This window comes from Canis lupus, chromosome 19, assembly GCF_003254725.2.
Source record: "Canis lupus dingo isolate Sandy chromosome 19, ASM325472v2, whole genome shotgun sequence".
Classification (NCBI taxonomy): Eukaryota; Metazoa; Chordata; class Mammalia; order Carnivora; family Canidae; genus Canis; species Canis lupus.
In genome coordinates this window covers 6,255,131-6,276,239 of record NC_064261.1, presented here as the reverse complement: position 1 = coordinate 6,276,239, position 21,109 = coordinate 6,255,131, and the positions used below count along the sequence as shown (strand labels likewise).

General features: G+C 34.7%; 1 pseudogene; it reads left to right on the top strand.

Annotated features, from left to right (window-relative positions):
- Positions 1–12,892: 12,892 nt before the first annotated feature.
- Positions 12,893–14,199, top strand: LOC112669334 (60S ribosomal protein L4-like; annotated as a pseudogene).
- Positions 14,200–21,109: the final 6,910 nt, after the last annotated feature.

The following is a 21,109-nucleotide window of genomic DNA, read 5'->3' as shown; positions in this document are numbered from 1 at the left end:
TCAGGTCATGATCCTGGGGTCCTTGGAACAAGTCCTACATTGGGTTCCCCACAGGGAACCTGGCCTGCATCTCCCTCTGCTTATGTCTCTGCCTCTCATGAATAAATAAATTAAATCTTAAAAAAATAAAAGAATGAGTAAATGAAATTAATAATGTAAATATTCAAATACATAGAAATGGGTTTAGTAACATATTAAATAAAATTTGTTAAAAAATCAGTAAAATAATTTCTGCTTCTGTATTCAAGTATTTTACATTCAAGCAAATATCAAAGTATGTCTTAAATGGAGTATCTGTAATCAATTTAAAAAACAACCAACTCTTCAAAAGAAACTGAGTTTGCTTACATTATTTTAATGCCTTGTTACAATCTTCCATTGGCCTCTAGACCATTTGATATATGAACTTTAGTTCTAATGCACAAAGTTCAATGAGCTGAAGAACAGAAATAGCTAGAGACAGAATAGTCATGAGCTTTTCTTCCTATTCACAAATGATAATGATGGTTATATGGATGTTGCTGAATCGGTGACTGAAAATTATAAACACATAATGGTTCAGAATATGATACGAGTCTTATTTATAAGTACGCTATTCCAAATTAGATTTATTTTTGCTGAATTGGCTTCAATATTTACAGTGACTGAATTTATTATGTAAGGAGGAATGGATTTTTTCATGGCACAATTAAAATATTTATTAATTAATAAACATTTTACCACATAATTAACCAATGATTGTCAATTATTTGTCGGCTAATAAATGGTACTGAATACTGTACTAGCTATGTTAGGGAATTATGCAATTTAGTGAAAATGTATATATTATTTAATCTCCAGGAGCCTGACATTCCGTGCGAGGAGACAAGACTAGCCCCTCAACAATTGGAGAACCATATGCCAAAGGGGATCATTCATTAGAAACTATGAACTACAGAACAATGGTGTTACGCTAACTAAGGAACTAGAGAAGAATATGGAATATAATAATCAGGGAAAAATTCATGAAATAAATAGTTCAGATAAATCCTGAGAAAAAAATATAGAAACAATAAAGAAGAAAAGAATACTGATGGTTGAAGAAGAGAATGTATAACCTGCAACAGGTACAAAATAGAAATGATAAAAGTGTATTTGGATATCTGAAGAAAAAAATATTTTGAGAGAAATTCTCAACATAGGGAGAGGAATTGTAAGGAATATGAATGATTAGGTAATAGAGGGCCTTATAATAGTCTTGAATTGATTCAATGGATAAATGGTTGATAAGAGGAATAGTCTTAATCAAAATATTATGCCAGAAGTGTGAATTCTTTACATCAAAGGTGCAAAATATTGCTTTCGGTAAAAACTTGGTCACTTTGTAAAATCAGAAATCTAATGTTTCAGCTAAGCCTTTCCATTTCAAATGACAAACTTGTGTGAAAATATTATGAAGTAAAAATTACAATGTTAACAGTAAGGATTATTTTCTTTCCTCAGGTGGATGGAACCTGGCATTTGGGATTCTTCTGATTTGTGTTAGCTCCCAGGCAAAACAACATATATAGTAAAGTTAATAAAATCACATCATTCTTCATATATATTTTTAAAATTCTCTGTTATATATAAAGCTGGGGTTTAAATTGTTATAAGTATTAAAATCACTATGGGGTTATTGAGTACTGTATTGATTAATAAACAAACCAAGGGTCACTTTAATAGGAATCACAGATGAAATTCTAATTTAGTTCAAAATCCTTTCAAGGTGTATGTGTGAGGAGAGAGGTTGGAATCAAATGGTCAAAATACATAGGCTAGGACATAGGAAATTGGAAAGAGTATCATTCCCAACTTTCAAACAAAAGAGATGGGCAGCCCAGGTGGCTCAGCGGTTTAGCGCCGCCTTCAGCCCAGGGCCTGATCCTGGAGATCGGGGATCAAGTCCCATATCGGGCTCCCTGCATGGATCCTGCTTCTCCCTCTGCCTGAGTCTGCCTCTCTCTCTCTCTGTGTGTGTGTCTCTCATGAATAAATAAATAAAATCTTTAAAAGTAAAACAACATAGAAGAGAGCAGGATAACATATAAACTTACTATTTTTATTGAAATAATCAAAAAGCCTCAGTTTGCTTGAATTCCAGGAAGAAACAGAACCTTTCAAGTATAGACTTCTTTACCTATATAGAGCATGGTAGAAAGTGGTGTAAACTACTATATAGAAGGGACACCTGGGTGGCTTAGTGGTTGAGCATCTGCCTTCTGCTTAGGCTGTGATCCTAGGGCCCTGGGATGGAGTGCCCACATCAGGCTCCCTGCATGGAGCTTGCGTCTCCCTCTGCCTGTGTCTCTACCTCCCTCTCTCTCTCTCTCTCTCTCTGTGTCTCTCATGAATAAATAAATAAAATTTTTAATAAAAACAAAAACCTACTGTATAGATAACCAAGAAGAAATCAGCTGAAATTTAAACAAAATGCCAAAGGCTACATTTGGGACATTTGGGACATTTGGCACCATTGAGAGCATCACACGAAAGAACTATTTGTAGATTCTTTTTCATATGCCTCCACGGTATTCACAAGAAAGTGAAGGGGGAGAGCAGATGATCAGACACCCTGCTTCAATGGTGCAAGTATGCAGGGGTGTTGCCTACAGCCTCAGGAAAGGCACACCACCTCAAGGCAGTCTGGAGACTTATCTCCTAGGACAAGAGGAGAAACAAACCAAACAATAATGCCTTTGAGGATAGGGAACTGTCCTAAGCCCAGGATCCTACAACAGAAATATTATAAGAGTACTGTCGGTGATCTCAGTAACAAAACCCAACCACAGCTCAACGTGTGCTTAAATTGACTCAGTGCCCTCCCTGTCCCACTTCATGGTCTGAACAGATGTCAAACTCCAGGTGCTCAGTCTAGGCTGTGCTTGATGAGGAAAAACTGAAAATTGATCATTAAACATACATAGTAGAAATTCATTGTAATTATTTATATTTAAACTTTAAAAGTAATTTAGACAGTTGACTATTTGAATTATGGTCTTTTTGCAGTTATTACAGAGTCTGGGTTCATACATTCTCATCAAAATCTTTTGTCATCTTCATTTTTAGGATGTCTTTGAAGAATCATTCCAGGGGTTGCAATAGATGATAGACAGATGATGATAGATAGATAGATAGATGATAGATAGATAGATAGATAGATAGATAGATAGATAGATAGATGATAGATAGATAATGAATCTAAGTCATATGGAGCCAGCTTAGCTAGTAGATTCTACATAGAATAGTCTGCTAACTCATTATTCAGAAAATTTGTTCTGAATGTGGTCCTGTCTTCCTAGGGATACCTCAGGTCAAATTTTTCTGCCAAAGGTGCATGGGGAGGGGATGTGGATGGGGTAGAGCATGGGGCAAATGTTAGGAACACTGATAGTAGGAAATCTCAAAAACCAAAATCTATTAATTTATGCCTAAACAAAACACAACTATTTTTAATCTTGTTTTTTAAAATATATATATTAAAATATATACATTTTAAAAAATATATAAAATGTATATATTTTATATATAAATACACTATAAAATATATTTAAATTTTTTAAAAAATATATAAAATTTATGTTTTATGTATAAATACACTATTAACAAAAGTTGTATTCTTAAAACATCTTAAGGGAGACATATGAATAAAACTATGCCTTACACATTTGAAAAACTGATTTGGTAGCAAATTCCACCAAAGTATATTATTACGTCTCTACGGTTTCACACATGGTGGAACACCATTCAACATACGCAACAACTAAGGGATTATTTGGTGCACTATTCCATCAGATCTTTACTTAAAAAAATGTGTGACATTCACATAGGAACTTGCTACATCAAATATGTATCAGTTTCTTGTATTTTCTAGGGTGAGGATAAGCAGCAGAACAAGAGGCCCTAGGCTAGTGTGGTAGGGCATCTGCTCTAATTACAATCAGTAGTTAGCAGTTCTCATTTCAGAACAGGTACAATGTCTGATTTATTGGCAAGAGTGTAGGTGCTAATTTTGCTTGTAAATGAAAAGAACAAGTGTTTGCCAATTAAATCAAGCATCTGCTTCACAGTCAGTAATACTAATAGCTACCAACAGAACTCCAAGCCATTACTCTAAATTGTTTAATGAACTGCTTTTAATACGTAGTAAACTACAACCCTGATTCCTTAAAAATGCTGGGATGGGGCTTAGTTGTTCAACTTTAATTGACCTCTCATTGGTTCCCTTGCCTTTATTACGGTAGGGGGAAGCCAATCTTTAAAAACTACGTTGAACAGAGATTCATATTCTAGTATCTAAAAATACTTGCATACTGGGTATATCTGCGAGTGGCATTCATATTTATGGTCTTTTTTGTATTCAAATATTTTCTGCTCTTCCATTTAGGATTACTTTTAAGCTATGTGCTTTAGCTATAAAGGGCACTACTAGCCTACTCAGTCTTTTCTGTTCTTTGTTAGCCAAATAATATCCTCAGTTGATGAAAATCATAAAGACAGAGAACTGTAAATATCATCTAAATTTTATAGGTAAGTGGACACATGGGAAATGGCACAGAACTCTTTTTAGTTTTATAATTTATAAAATAATGAAAAGTTTGATGTAAGCATATATTCTTTTATTAGGAAGCTTTCATTCTTTTGGTAGTATGTCAAGGTCCATCTACCAAGTCTAAAATGACTAGGACTGCCTGTCAAAATCTTGGATCATCAGAACTATTAACCACCCTAGATTTATTACTTTCACCTTTACTTTAATTATTTGTATCAGTTTGAAAATCCAGGTTTAAATAGGGACTTAAAAATGTTCTAACACATTGATACAAAATATGATAGTGATATGGGAGAGCTTGGTTCTTGTCTCACAGAATCGAAGAATGAATCTCATGGACAACAGGCAGTGAGCAAACAAGAGAAGTTTATTAAGCAGAGGAACAACGAAAGCTCTTAAAAGTGAGAGGGGTCCCGACGGGGTTGCCACTGAGCGCTTTTACAGTCTGTATTTTATAGGAAACTGACCAGGGAACTGGGTGCATTTCTTGTCAATTATCAGGTGGATAGTTAGAACAAACATGGTGGACTTGTAACAAACAAGATTTTTTTATTTATTTTTATTTATTATTTATTTTTTTATCATGAGCCTAAACAAGGTTTTCCCTTCTCCCTGGTTAATCTCTCCTCCATAAAATTTCTCTACATCTGGGATTTCTGCGATTAAAGGGGAATACACCCTAACATTTTGGAGCTAGGGAGCCAGGTTTATTTTTTTCTGTTTTACTGTCTTATCTCTGTTTCCAGGGATGAGTAGGAGCCTGACTCTGGGGACTTTTGGTGTCCTTAGGGTTAATGAGAGTCCACGGATTCCTGGAAGCCTGACTCTGGGCCTTTCCCTTATCTTTCTCTGCCTAGCCCTGTCTGCCCCTAACTCATTCCTATATCAATGGGATCTTTTTTTTTTTTTTTTTTCCAATGGGATCTTTTATATCAGAACTACCTTTGGAGATTTCTCCAATGATATTTGGAAGAGCCATGTTTTTAGTGGCATCCATAACGAAAGTCTGTAACTTTCTCTGTGACAACCATGATGAAACAATCATTTAAACAAATCTAGTTTACATTGTCATCATACTTAAAATTATAACTGATAAATTAAATATCTGTAGTCATAAACCTGAGTGCCATGTAATATCTATAGTTCTATCTATAGCACATACACAATTACTGACAGTTTTATCAGTTAATCACAAGAAATATATATTTTATCATGTATGTGAAGATGAGCTTACTAAATATTTTGCCTTTTCAAAATTTTACACAGTAAAAGAAATAAGGAGCATGAATACATTCTAATTTCTGACCAAAATGCACAGGTGCAGAGAATGAACAGCGAACCCTGCTAAATTCTTATTGAATTAATATAATTGAAATTAGTGAGTCTTTCAAAACTTCATTCTTGAGCAGGAATGCTTATAGACCAGGGTAATAATATTCTCACGATGATACATCTTAAGGTGATTCTTTCCAAGGATATTTAATGAGAGTGATCTAGAATTTATTATTTTTAAAATAGTTTTCTTGATAACAAAAGTTCAAGAAATACAAAAAGTATTAACTCAGATATATCTAAAGAAAATTGAAGAAAAAGGAAAACACAGGAAAAATAGATGAGATAGAACATTTTCTATATTCTATAATAAAGTAAGAGGAAATATATTATTAGACACAAAAAGCACAATTTTGTATATTTGTCACTTGTCCTAAGCTCTACAACAACTTTGGTTTTGTACTTAATTGTCAGAAGGCAAATGATAAATCCCCCTCCCCCAAGGAGGCATTTAGGAACTGGTTTCTAACTAAGTGATATGTAATATATATACATATATATATGTATATATATTACACATATAATGTAACACATAGGGATGTCTGGGGGCTCAGTGGTTGAGCATCTGCCTTTGGCTCAGGGCATGATCCCGGGGCCCCTGGATGGAGTCCCGCATTGAGCTCCCTGCAGGGAGCCTGCTTCTCCCTCTGCCTGTGTCTCTGCTTCTCTTTCTCTCTCTCTCTCATGAAAAAATAAAATATTTTTTAAAAATAACATATATGTATATATATTTTTATGTTCATTGAGATTCTGATTTATAACAGAAATTATTTAATTTTTAACATATACCAAAGTAAATAAGTATCTTTCCTTAAAAATATAGACAGATGGATTAATCATCTAATGAAATGTTGATTTTTACCTCAGAGAACATTTCATTTTAGACAATATTTTGCAGTATTGGCTATTACTAATTATTGTCTATAAATTTGATCAGGATAACTTTTCTAGGACTGTATATTTTAATTACCATTGAAAAAATTAATAATCCAGACATCTAGCAATTTTATGCAATTCTGTTTAATCCATATAGGGCTAATGCATGCACCACACTCAAGCTAACCTTTAATTTGTAAAGATATATTTCTGGTGAGAATTTACACACAAAATTAAAGATGTGAAATAAGTGTTTCATGTTCTTTCTTTTTAAAAAATGATTTTATTATGGAAATTTCAAATGCACAAGTGAAATATGAATAAAGTTCCTATGAACATTCCTGAAAAAGTGTTTTTGTGAACATATATTTTTATTTCCCTTGAAAAAATATCTAGAAGTGAAATTTCTGGGTCAAAGGGCAGTCTTCAACTATCTCTTCAACTATTTTATTAAAAATACCAATTTTTCTTTTCTTTTCAAAATGCTTGTACTATTTTATAACCCACTAGCAATATATGAATGCCCCAGGTATGTCACATTCTTACTAATATTTAGATTGTCAGACTTAAAAAAGAATGATGATTGTACTGAGTGCATAGCAGTATCTCAATGTGAAACTTATAATTCCCTGATGACCACTATGTAGAGCATCTTTTGATGACATTATTAGCAACACATATCTAGTCAAATATTTCCCTGCAGAAATATCTAGTTAAATCTTTTCTCACTTTTTAAAATAATTGAAATGTTTTCATTTATTATTGAGTTATAGAATTTTTTTATGTATTCTGGGTATAAATAATTTGCCAAATATATGTTTTGCAGATATTTTCCCTAGATTGTGATATGCCTAGTAAGTTTTTTTTTAATGATGTGTTCTGATGAACAAGGTTCTTTTCTATTTTGAGATAATGTGCTTTGTCATGCTTTAATTGTACAATTATTTCTTTCTGTGGCCTAAGAAATATTTGCCTAGCAGATCTGCATTCTCTATCTTCTTTCCAGTAATAGAGTAATCCTCTCTTCATATTTATTTCTCAATACCATGCCCATCTTTCCAGCATCTGATACAATTGATATAAAGAGCATCAACTTTCAAAAATGCCCCCAAGATGATTATCGTCAGGCAGCTGCTCGTCTTAGATATGCCAAAGTTACTTAGGAAAAGTTATCAAGTCATGCTAACTTGAAAAAAGAAAAAGAATCTTGAAGAGAAGAAACAAATCAATATCTCAGCACATTATCTTGATCTGTTATTCCCCTGGAACCTATTTGCACATAGGAAGGAATGTATTTTCTGTCATTTCATCCTGGTGTTTCACCTTCTCCCGATATGTCACTATTTACGTGAAGATATATTAGCTGTCTCAGGCCTGCAACATTGGTCAGGCTCTCTAGAACTAGGTGACTAAATGTTCTGTTTTGCCTAGAATAGTCTTTGCTTATACCTTTTGTTATATCAAGCTGTATGGACTTGCTTTTGCTATTTTTTACAATGTTTTAATTTAATAGTAATAATCTGGGATGAGTTTGGGAGATCAACGTTTTATGTATTCAGATTCTTTCCAAGTTCTTATTTTAACATGTAGTCAAATATGAATAACTACCAGCAATATATCCTCTTTCCCCAACTCTTCGCAGAATTATCCAGCACTTACCGTTTAAGGACAGCATGGAAAGGACAGCACGAAAAACATTGGATGACAAAATTAATTGCACTGAGGCATGAGTCAGTAAAGTTAACTAACTTTGATTATGGCAGAGGTAGTATTAGATACTACTATTAAATCCAGGAATTTAATAAAACAGCAGTTGTGCCATGGTTCATGATGAGGTCTTTAGCATGCAGGATATAGACAGGCTACTAGTAAGTGGTGTCTGTGGAAAAAAAAAAAAGCAACATCATTTGTAAATTACATGTAAGAAATAAAGGCTGACCAGAGCATGAAGCGTAGAAATAATAGCTTGAGTGCTCTTGCTACAATGTTTTAAAATTTATTGGCACAAAATCTCAACTTTTCATATATGTGTGTATATATATATTTTTTCATATATATTTCATATATATATTTCATATATATATATAAATATATATATATATATTATTTTTGCTCTAATCTTGAGGGGTCAAAGATAGCGGTGGAGTATGAGGACCCTAGGCTCCTCTTGTCCCAGGAAAGAACTGGATAACTACCAAATCATCCTAAATACCCAGAACTTGGCCTGAAGACTGAAAGAATTAACTTCACAACTAAAAGGAGAGAAGAGGCCACATCAAAGAAGGTAGGGAGTGCAGAGACATAGTTTAAAGGAGAAATGGATTTCAGGTGCTGCTGTGGGGAGGGAACCAAGCTTGCAGAGAAAGAGTTACAAGAGGAAAGAGCACAAAAGGGAACACACAAAAAGAGTTTCCCCAAAACCATTGGCTTGGAAAATGAGAGGGGCTAAATTTCATGAGTTCCTGCAACCAGTGGGTTTTAACATCTGAGTTTTAAAGGTGGGGAGGTTTGGCTGGGATAGAGCTCAGAGGGCATTGCACTGCTCTTGGAGAGAAGACAGGCAAACAACCTGGGGCAGACAACATGGAAGCAGTGATCTGAAGAATGCCTGGGGTACATAGTGCAGATATTATCCACTCTTCTAGGAGTATATATATATATATATATATATATATATATATATATATCCCTGAGAGGCAGCTTTCATGAAGACACCTCTAAGAACACACCTTAAGAACACACCTTAAGAAATAACACACACACCTTAAGAACACACCTTAAGAAATAAGGAGCTGGCTCGTGACATTTCCCTCCCCTGTCAGCATAAGCACAGAGCCAACTGAGGGAAGGAGCTAAGTGTGGAACCGGCTGACTAACTTGCTCACACCAACTCCTACCACCCCCCCGCTCTGATAAGACTGCTCTTCTTAGTCAAGTTTGCCTCAGTTCCAGGGGGGCAGCCCCTGCCCCTGAAAACCAGCACAAACTCCACAGCACATCTCCTGACCAGAGTTTTGTAGGGCCTCAGTTCTAGTGGAGTTGGTGCCAGGTTTCATTTCAAAAGCAGACCAGAGGTGATCCCTGGGTAGCTCAGTGTTTTGGCACCTGCTTTTGGACCAGGGCCTGATCCTGGAGACCCAGGATCCCACGTCGGGCTTCCTGCATGGAGCCTGCTTCTCCCTCTCTCTGTGTCTCTCATGAATAAATGAATAAAATCTTATAAAAGAAAACAACAACAAAACAAAAGCAGAACAGAGGACATATGATCAAAACTCACTACACTCAGGCCAGAGACCAAACACTGCCCATAGAAAATCTCTGTAGACAACTGGCCTAAAGGATAATACAGCCAAAGTACAACAGGAGAGATGATGCAGAGATACTTCCTGAAGAATCAGAGCCAAGGCAGCATGTACCCTCTTCTACATAAGGCCATTATTTTGAGGAGCAGAAGACATAGCTGGTTTTTCTAACACAGAGAAGGCAGAGACTTAAACAAAATGATAAGACAAAGGAATTTCTCCCAAATGAAAGAACAAGATAAGGACATGGCCAGAAATCTAAGTGAGACAGAATATTAAGAGAGAGAGAGAGAGAGAATATAAGTAACATGTGGATGTATAAGTTAAAATAACAATCATAAGGGGATACACACTGGTATTGAGGAAAAAAATAGATATCAATGAGACCCTTATCATAGAGATGAAAGAATTAAAGAAGAATTAATCAGAGATGAAGAGTGGGACAAATGAAATTGGAAACAGGCTTGATGTGTTGAACAGCCCACTGGAAGAAGCAAAAGAATGAATTAGTGACCTAAAAGACAAAATAAAAAATAATGAACCTGAACAAAAAGAAGAAGAAGAACAACAACAACAACAACAACAACAAGAATAAGAACAAGAAGAAAACAGAAGAATAGATTTGGGGAAAGTAGTAACTCCTTCAAACCTAATAACATTCAAATTATAAGAGTCCCAGAAGAAGAGAGAGAAAAGGGAGCAGAACATTTATTTCAAGAAATTATACCAGAAATTTTCCCTAATCTGGGGAAGGAAACAAACATTCAGATCCAGGAGGCAAAGACAACTCCCAACAAAATCAGCAAAAGCAGGCCAACACTAAGACATATTAAAAAGCCATATTAAAAATCTTAAGAGCAGCAAGACAAAAGAAGTCCTTAACTTACAAGGGAATACCCATAAGACTAGCTGGAGATTTCTCAACAGAAACTTGGAAAGCCAGAGAGAGTAGCATGATATGTTCAACGTGCTGAATGGGAAAAATCTGCAGTCAAGAATATTCTTTTTAGCCAGGCTATCATTCAGAAAAGAAGAGAGATAAAGAGTTTCTCAGACAAATAAAAACTATAGGAGTCCGTGACCACTAAGCATCCTGGAAGAAATATTAAAAACTCTGAGTGCAAAGAAGAGACCAAAAGTGACTAACACAAAGGATCAAAGAAAATCTTCAGAAACAAGGACAAAAAAATAATTACATTGCAATAAACCTACCTATCAATAATTACTTTGAAATTAAATGGACTAAACACTCCAATCAAAAGATATAGGGTGTTAGAATGGATGAAAAAATAAGAACCATCTATATGCTACCTACAAGAGACACATTTTAGATTTTAGGACACCTGCAAATTGAAAGTGAGGGGGTGGAGAAACATTTATCATGCAAATGGAAGTCAAAAGAAAGCTGGAGTAGAAATATAATACTAGTATATTGGACATACTAGAATTTTTTGTTCTTGTATGTTTTTTTTTTTTTTTGTTCTTGTATGTTTTTATCTTGTTTTAGAATGAGGGTAGGACTGTCCTCATGGAATGAGTTTGAAAGTGTTCCCTCAATTCCATTATTTGTAAGATTTTAAGTCATTATTTATTTTTCACGTTTGGTAGAATTCACCAATGACACCATGTAATCCTGGGCTTTTCGTGTTAGAAGATTTTTGGTTCCTAATTTAACTTTCATTATAGTTATTGATCTAAAAAGATTTCTTATTCCTTGTGTGCAAGATTCATGATTCAATCATGATAACTTGTGCATTTTTAGGAAATAGTTTTTTTTTTTTTCCCGAGTTATCTGATTTGTAGTTTATAAGTGTTTATAGCAATTTGCTATCACACTATGTATTTTGGTGTTATCTGTTATATTATTTTCTCTTCTGTTTCTCATTTTGGTGTTTGAGGCTTTTCTTTTTTTCATATTATAGTTAAAGCATTGACAATTTTGTTTATTTTTTGGAAAACCTGGTCATTACTTTCAATGATATGTTATTGTTCATTCTATTTTATTTATTTATGATTTTTCTTTGTTATTTACTTCCTCTACTAAATTTCAGCTAAGTTTCTTCTTTTTCTAGTTCCTTGTGGTATAAAGGTAAATTGTTTATTTGAACTTGTTTCTTACATTTATAGCACAAACTTCACTCTGATGTCTGCTTTTGCTGCATCCCATAGGTTTTGAAATACAATGTTTTCTTTTTCTTTTGTTTAGGCAGATATATTAAGCTACCATTTCATTTCTTATTTGGCCCATTGTGCAGCAGTGTGTTAATAATTACAAATTAAATATTTAATATTTACATTGTAGATTTCCCAGCTTTGTTTTATTACTGATGTTTAGTTTTGTACAATTATGGATGGAAAATATACTTGGTGTGATTTATCTTTCTAAATTTGTAATATTACTTATGTGATTTAACTAGGGATTCTTTTGTGTGTACTTGAAGAAAATTGAGTATTCTATTTTTCTTGGATGGAAAGTATTTTATATAACTTTTAGAACCATGTATTCTGAAGTATACTTCAAGTAAAAAAGGTTCTTGTTGCAAAAGAAAAATAAACAATAACTCTAACTGAAGGCATTTATTTAAAATAAAACGTATCAGAGGGGAGGTGGGGGTAAAATAAGGGGATTAAAAGGACACTTACCATGATGAGCATTGAATAATAGTGTATAGAATTATTGAATCACCATATTGTACACCTGAAGCTAATGTAAGACTTTATGTTAATTATACTGGAATTAAAATTAAAAACCTAATAAAAAGTAAAAATAAAGTTTTCATTAAAAAACAGAGAGAAGGTGAGGCCCTCTCCTCTCTCCGCGATGGCGTGTGCTCGCCCGTTGATACCTGTGTACTCCAAAAAGGGGGAATAATCTGGCAAAAATGTTACCTTGCCTGCTGTGTTTAAGGCTCCCATTCGACCCAATATCATGAACTTTGTTCACACCATCTTGTGCAAAAACAACAGACAGCCATATGCTGTCAGTGAATCAGCAGGTCATCAAAGCAGTGCTGAGTCTTGGGGTAATGTCAGAGCTGTGGCTCCAATTCCCAGAGTTTGAGGCGGGGGCCTCACTGTTCTGGCCAGGGTGCTCTTGGAAATATGTGTCATGGAGGTCACATGTTTGCACCAACCAAAACCTAACGCCTTTGGCACCACAGAGTGAACACAACACAAAAGCAATATGCCATCTGTTCTACCCTGGCTGCCTCAGCCTCACCAGCACTGGTCATGTCTAAAGGTCATCTTATTGAGGAAGCACCCAAACTTCCTTTGGTGGTTGAAGATAAAGTTGAAGGCTACTAGAAGACCAAGGAGGCGGTTTTGCTTCTTAAGAAACTTAAAAGCCTGGAATGATATCAAAAAGGTCTATGCCTCTCAGCGAATGAGAGCTGGCAAAGGCAAAATGAGAAACCATTGTTGTATCCAGCACAGGGTACCCTGAATCATCTACAGTGAAGACAACGGTATTATCAAGGCCTTCAGAAACACCCCTGGAATCACTTTACTTAATGTAAGCAAACCGAACATTCTGAAACTTGCTCCTGGTGGGCATGTGGGTTCTGCATTTGGACTGAAAGTGCTTTCTGCAAGTTAGATGATCTGTATGGCACTGGGCCTAAGGCTGCCTCCCTCAAGAGTAACTACAACCTTCCCATGCATAAGATGCTTAATATAGACCTCAGCAGAATCTTGAAAAACCCAGAGTTCCAAAGAGCCCTCCGAGCACCATGCAAGAAGATTCATGGTAGAGTCCTGAAGAAGAATCCACTGAAGAACCTAAGAATCATGTTGAAGCTAAACCCATATGCAAAGACCATGCGCGGGAACACCATTCTTTGCCAGGCCAAGAATCACAAACTCTGGATGGATAAGGCAGCAGTGGCCTTAGAAGCCAAATCAGATGAGAAGGGGGTTCCAGACAAGAAGCCCATGGTAGGGAAGAAAGGAAAGAAGGCTGTTGGTGTGAAAAAGCCTAAGAAACCTTTGGTAGGAAAAAAGGTTGCAGCCTCCAAGAAACCAGCAGCTGACAAGAAACCTGCAGAAAAGAAACCTACCACAGAAGAGAAGAAGCCCGCTGCCTAAAAACTTATATTTGTTTATTCCATAAAACTCAATCATTTTGGACAGCTAATTTTATTTTTTTTTTTATTTGTTTTTTTAAGATTTTATTTATTTATTTATTCATGAAAGACTGGGAGACAGAGAGCGCCAGAGACAAAGGCAGAGGGAGAAGCAGGCTCCATGCACCGGTAGCCTGATGTGGGATTCGATCCCGGGTCTCCAGGATCGCGCCCTGGGCCAAAGGCAGGCGCCAAACCGCTGCGCCACCCAGGGATCCCTTGGACAGCTAATTTTAAATAAAGACCTGATCAAATATAGTGAGAAACAAACAAAACAAAACAAAAAACAGAGAAATATATTAATTCCAGAGGTTTTCTCTGTAATCCATCAGTCTCACCCAAAGGTTCATATAAACCAAAAACTAAAAGATAACCTTGAAACCTATTTTCTTCATCTGCTTCATGCAATCAAACAGCAATCCCTGTTGATTATATGTACAAAATATATCAAATCCAATGGCATCTCTCCTTCTTGCTACACAGGTCTTATAAAAACTTATATTCTTCCAATAACTTCCTAAACTTCTTTCGCCCCTTTTATTCTCTTCTCTTTCACTTATTTTCTAGATATAGTAGCCTTATAAAAAAATAAATGAGGGGTGACTGTGTGGCTCAGTTGGTTAAGTGTCTGACTTGATTTGGGCTCAGATCATGATCTCAAGTCTGTGAGATCGAGTTCAGTGCTGGACTCCATGCTTAGCAAAAAGTCTGCTGGAGATTCTCTCTTTCCCTCTCCCTATGCTCCTCCCCCCATTCTTAACATTCTTAATTAATTAATTAATTAATTAATATTTGTTTGAAAAAAGAAATATTCTTTACAATAGCTTATATAAACTTGGACTTATCTATTTCTTTGCAATTTTGGTAGAAAATCCTATAAAACATTTATACAGTTTCTTTCTCTTTCCTTCTTTCATTTTTCTTTTCTTTATTTTTCTTAAGAGAGAAAAAGAGAAGGAGGAGGGGCAGAGGGAGAGGAAGAGAGAGAGAGAATCTTAAGCAACCTCCATTCCCAGGGCAGAGCCTGATGTGAGGCTCAGTCTTACAACCCTGAGATCATGACCTGAGCCCAAAACAAGAATCAGTTGATTAACTGAATGAGCTACCCAAGCACCTCTAATATTTTATCAGTTGTTTGCATCTTTTAAATAGTTTAACAGGGTGACATTTATATGACATAAAATTAAATATTTTAAAGTGAACAATTAAGTGGCATTGAAGATTCTCAATGTTAGATACATAGAAATAAACCTAACCAAAGAGGTGAAAGATCTGTACTCATGAAAAAAAACAAATTATGGATGACACAAGCAAGGGGAAAGCATCCCTCGTTCATGTATTAGAAAAACAAATATTGTTAAAATGTCTTTATTACCCAAAGCAATCTACAGATTTTATTCAACCTCTATCAAAATGCCACCAACATTTTACACAGAACACAGTCCTAAAATTTAGATAGAATTATAAAAGACCCCAAATACCCAAAGCAACCTTGAAAAAGCAAAGCAAAGCTGGAGGTATCATAGTTCTGGACTTCAAGTTATACTACAAAGCAGTAGTAATCACCATCATACAGTACTGACACAAAAACAACCATAGATCAATGGACCAGAATAGAAAAGCCATAAATAAACCCACAATGATATGGTCAATTAATCATCAACAAAGAAGAAGAAGAAGGAAAGAATATCCAATGGGAAAAATTCTCTTCAACAAATGGTGCAGGGAAAACTGGACAGCTACATACAGAACAATGAAACTGGACCACTTTCTTACACCAAATATAAAAATAAATTCAAAATTCAAAATAGATTAAAGACCTAAATGTGAGACATTAAACCATCAAAATCCTAGAAGAGAGTACAGGAAAATGTCTCTGGCATTGGCCATAGCAACTTTTTATTAGTTATGTCTCCTGAGGCAAGGGAAACAAAAGCAAAAATAAACTATTGGGACTTCATCAAAATAAAATGCTTCTACACAATGAAGGAAACAATCAAGAAAACTAAAAGACAAACTACTGAATAGGAAAAGATATTTTCAAATGATAAAGGGTTAATGTCCAAAATATATAAATAACTTCACAACTCAACAACCAAAAAATAAATAATCCAATTAAAAATGGGCTGAAGACACGAACAGACATTTCCCCAAAGAAGACAACCAGATAGCTAGCTAACAGACACATGAAAAGATGTTCAATATCATTGATTATTAGGGAAATGCAAATCAAAAGTACCATAAGATATCACCCCACACCTGTCAGAATGGCTAAAATAAAAAACAGAAGAAACAAAGAAACATCAGTGTTGGCGAGGATGTGGAGAAAAAGGAACCCTTGTGCACTGTTAGTGGGAAAGCAAACTAGTGCAGTCATTGTGGAAAACAGTACAGATATTCCTCACTGGAGTTAAATACACTTAAATTTATTATGATTATTGATATATTGGGTTTTATTTCTGCCATTGTGTTTCCTGCTTTCATTTTCCCATTCTCTCTAGACTTAATTTTTTCTCTTTTCTGAACTATTTTTAGATTTATTGGAGGTTTCTATTTGTAGGTTTCCCTCCTCTGTTTTTAAAAACTTGATTTCATTTATCGTCATTTAATCATTAGTTGCAATTTTAGCATGTCTATATTTAATTTTTATAATCAGTGTCTTAAATATCTTTATTCATGAAAAAGTATCTGATATGGAATTAAGGCCAAATATATTGAGAGACTTACAACAACAACAACAACAAATAGAGACTGCAATCCTGACAGCAGATAAAATTCAGAACCAAAGCAATAAATAAGACAAAGAGAAACACTGTATAATACTAAAAAATTACATTTCAAAATGTGGATGTAATATTTGTAAGTAACTATGAAGCAAATACACAGAAGCTCCCCATGTAAAATGAAATCTACTAAAAATTAAAGAAAAAATAGGATACTGAGCTTAATTTATCTGTTAAAAGAAAAAATATTTCAAATGTAAATATAATGCAAAACAAATCTATGCTCTATACAAAAGAGTTATTTAGAAAGTAATTAAAATAACTAAAAACTAAGATTAAATAGCACTTAGCAAGTGAAATGGTGCAGCCACTCTGGAAAACTGTGTTGAGGTTCCTCAAAGAGTTAAAAATAGACCTGCCCTATGACCCAGCAATTGCACTGTTGGGGATTTACCCCAAAGATTCAGATGCAATGAAACGCCAGGACACCTGCACCCTGATGTTTCTAGCAGCAATGTCCACAATAGCCAAACTGTGGAAGGAGCCTCGGTGTCCATCGAAAGATGAATGGATAAAGAAGATGTGTTTTATGTATACAATGGAATATTCCTCAGCCATTAGAAATGACAAGTACCCACCATTTGCTTCAACGTGGATGGAACTGGAGGGTATGATGCTGAGTGAAATAATTCAGTCGGAGAAGGACAAACATTATATGTCCTCATTCATTTGGGGAATATAAATAATAGTGAAAGGGAATAGAAGGGAAGGGAGAAGAAATGGGTAGGGAATATCAGAAAGGGAGACAGAACATGAAGACTCCTAATTCTGGGAAGCGAACTGGGGGTGATGAAAGGGGAGGAGGGCGGGGGTTGGGGGTGACTGGGTGACGGGCACTGAGGGGGGCACTTGACGGGATGTGCACTGGGTGTTATTCTGTATGTTGGTAAATTGAACACCAATAAAAAATAAATTTATTATTAAAAAGAAAGAAAAAAGAAAATGGACAAATGTAGTCCTTCAGAAGTTGTGGGGAAATAGTCTTATTTGATGATGGTAATGCAAAATGGAGTAGAATTTGACAATATTCTACAAAAGTATAAATTTACTCTTCAATGTAAATATCCCACTTCGAGGATAATATCCTGAATATATATTCCCAATAATATGAAAAAACCTATGCACAAATTTATTAATTGAACCACGGAGAATTACCTACCTTAAGCGTAAGGGATAGTTGAATAAACCATGATATTAGAGTGTTACAAAAGTGTTAAAGAATAAGAAAGATACCTGTAAAGTGAAACAGAATGATTTCCAGGAGATATTTTTATGTGACAAAGCGACTGCAAAATAGAATAGACCATATGCTATATTTTGGTTTAAAAAAATGGTAAATAATCACGTTTTGGTTTATCTCTATGAAAAGAAACAAAAAAAGAATAAAGCACCCAACAGTGAATGAATGTCAGTCACCTACAAAGGGGTGCGGTCGGGCTGAGTAGATAAAAGATTGAGTGACACTTTTTAAGTGTTGTGTTTTTTTAAATAATGTTAACTTTTGGAAGCACATGAATTCTATTGATAATTTTAAAATTATGGTAATAATAAGAAGGGGACTACTACAAATGGAAACAAACAGAAGCAAATGAACCCAACTGCATTTCAAATGAATAAGATTACTCAAATGGAAATAATCGTATGTATGCAGTATTTTTTTGTTTGTTTAGGAAATGAGTAAATATTTTGATGTTTTGGGAGCCAGGGACCTCCATTTAAAAGAAATAATTTCAAATATTGAAAAGAGTAAAGGAGAAAGATGCTGGCAGGTTGAAGTTGGAGGTGTTGATATGAAGTGATGATTTTTAAAATATGTATGTGTGTGAATATGCAAATATATAAGTTACGTCCCTTGGAGACATAGCTAATTCTAGCACTGGTTCAGAGAAGTACAAGATGAGACTAGAACATTTTGCCATGCTGGGAAATAAGGAAGCAGAAAAAAAAAAAAAAAGTGCATGTCACACAAAATACTACCTTGAATAGGTTTCCATGACCAAATCTGGGGCAATTTGATTAACAACATAATCAAAGAGAGTGATGAATTATAAATTTGGAAATAAGATGTACATTTATGAGACCAAACTGATAACAAATGATGGATAGATAGATAATAAATGATAGATAGATGATAGATAGATGATAGATAGATAGATGATAGATAGATAGATAGATGATAGATAGATAGATAGATAGATAGATAGATAGATAGATAGATAGATAGATAGATAGATAGATAGATAGATAGATAGATGATAGATAGATGATAGATAGATGATAGATAGATGATAGATGATAGAGATTGATGATAGATGATAGATAGATAGATAGATAGATAGATAGATAGATAGATGATAGATAGATAGATAGATAGATAGATGATAGATAGATAATAGATAGATGATAGATAGATGATAGATGATAGAGATTGATGATAGATGATAGATGATAGATGATAGATAGATAGATAGATAGATAGATAGATAGATAGAGTGGGTTCTTTCAGTAAAAAGGCCAAGTGTGGACTGTTGATTTTAGAGGGAATGATAGAGATAGAAATAATCATGTTGTAATCATCATATTAAAGATTGCACCAGGTGATAATCTTCACTAAATCATTAATCTGGGGGTGGTGGGTGCTGGTGAGGATCTCAAAGTGTCTTAGCATATTTGAAATATTGAAGGTTAAAGATGAAAGTATTTTAGTGTTTGAGCATAAACTGCCTATTATTTACAATGGCAAAAGTAGTAACCATATAGTGAAAAATTTTCCTAAACTTAGTGCAGTATATGAATAATATCTTAATAATTCTACTGGCCCAAAAGACACACCAAATAGGTATATTGATTAAATAATTAGATCCAAGCAACTTAATAATTATTATATATATAAGACTTAATAACCACTTGAAAAAATACATATATGTTGAAAGAAATAACTATTCTTTCATTCTTAAATAAACTAATGCACCTTTGGCAACAAGCAAATCCTCAAATTTGCCATCAGATCGGACACTGTGACTCTTTACACTACTGTTTTTTTTTTTTAATTTTTATTTATTTGTGATAATCACACACACACAGAGAGAGAGAGAGAGAGGGAGAGAGAGAGGCAGAGACACAGGCAGAGGGAGAAGCAGGCTCCATGCACCGGGAGCCCGACATGGGATTCGATCCCGGGTCTCCAGGATCGCGCCCTGGGCCAAAGGCAGGCGCTAAACCGCTGCGCCACCCAGGGATCCCTTTACGCTACTTTTTGAGTGATCTTGTTTCACCACAGAGAGGACTACCTAGGTTTGTAATGTCACAACATCTTTGAAAGCACCTGGCATTGCCTAATATAAGTGTGAGCTTACCTCAAGCTAATAGTTGCTTCAGTTTGGGGCAGATGTCAAGATTTATTGTGTTTCTAAAACACTAAAATTATCCTTGGGAACCACATGTGTACATTGTGGAACTCTAGGGTGCATTGGCACACAGTTTGAGAATCATGTGTATAATGAACTCATCAGATAACACCTTGACAGTGTGATAAAAATTAACATTACTAATAAGGGATATTAATAGACATTGTGTGCATTTAGGTGTAATATCCTGGGAAGTGCACAATTTTACTTATAGAATATTAGCCTAGGGATATAAAAGCTGAATCTAATCATGAAGAAGCATCGGACAAACTCAAAAATAGTTTATTTTGAAATGAAAAGTTAAAATGATAAAAAGAGGGATGGTGAATTTCAATAATAGCAATTAATAAAGTGCAAATAAAAGCTGACAAATTTTTCCAGACTTACAGAAGCCTTTAGTTTATTACATGATCCTAGACCAGATCCTTTACTGAAGAAAAAAATGTGCTACACAAAAGATTATTGGATCAATCGCCAAGCGGGAATACGGAGAGCGATTTAGATAAATGTATATCAGTATTAAATTTATTATTGTTCATAATTGCACTATCGTTCTACAAAAAAAAATAATTATTCTTAGAAAATGTGGCCTGAATTCATAGGAATAAAGAGCAATAACATGTACAACTTACATTCAGGCTGTTCAGAGAGAAAGGCAAAATGAGGAAGAGAGAGAGCAAAGGATGAATCAAGTGAGGTAAAATGTTAGCAATAA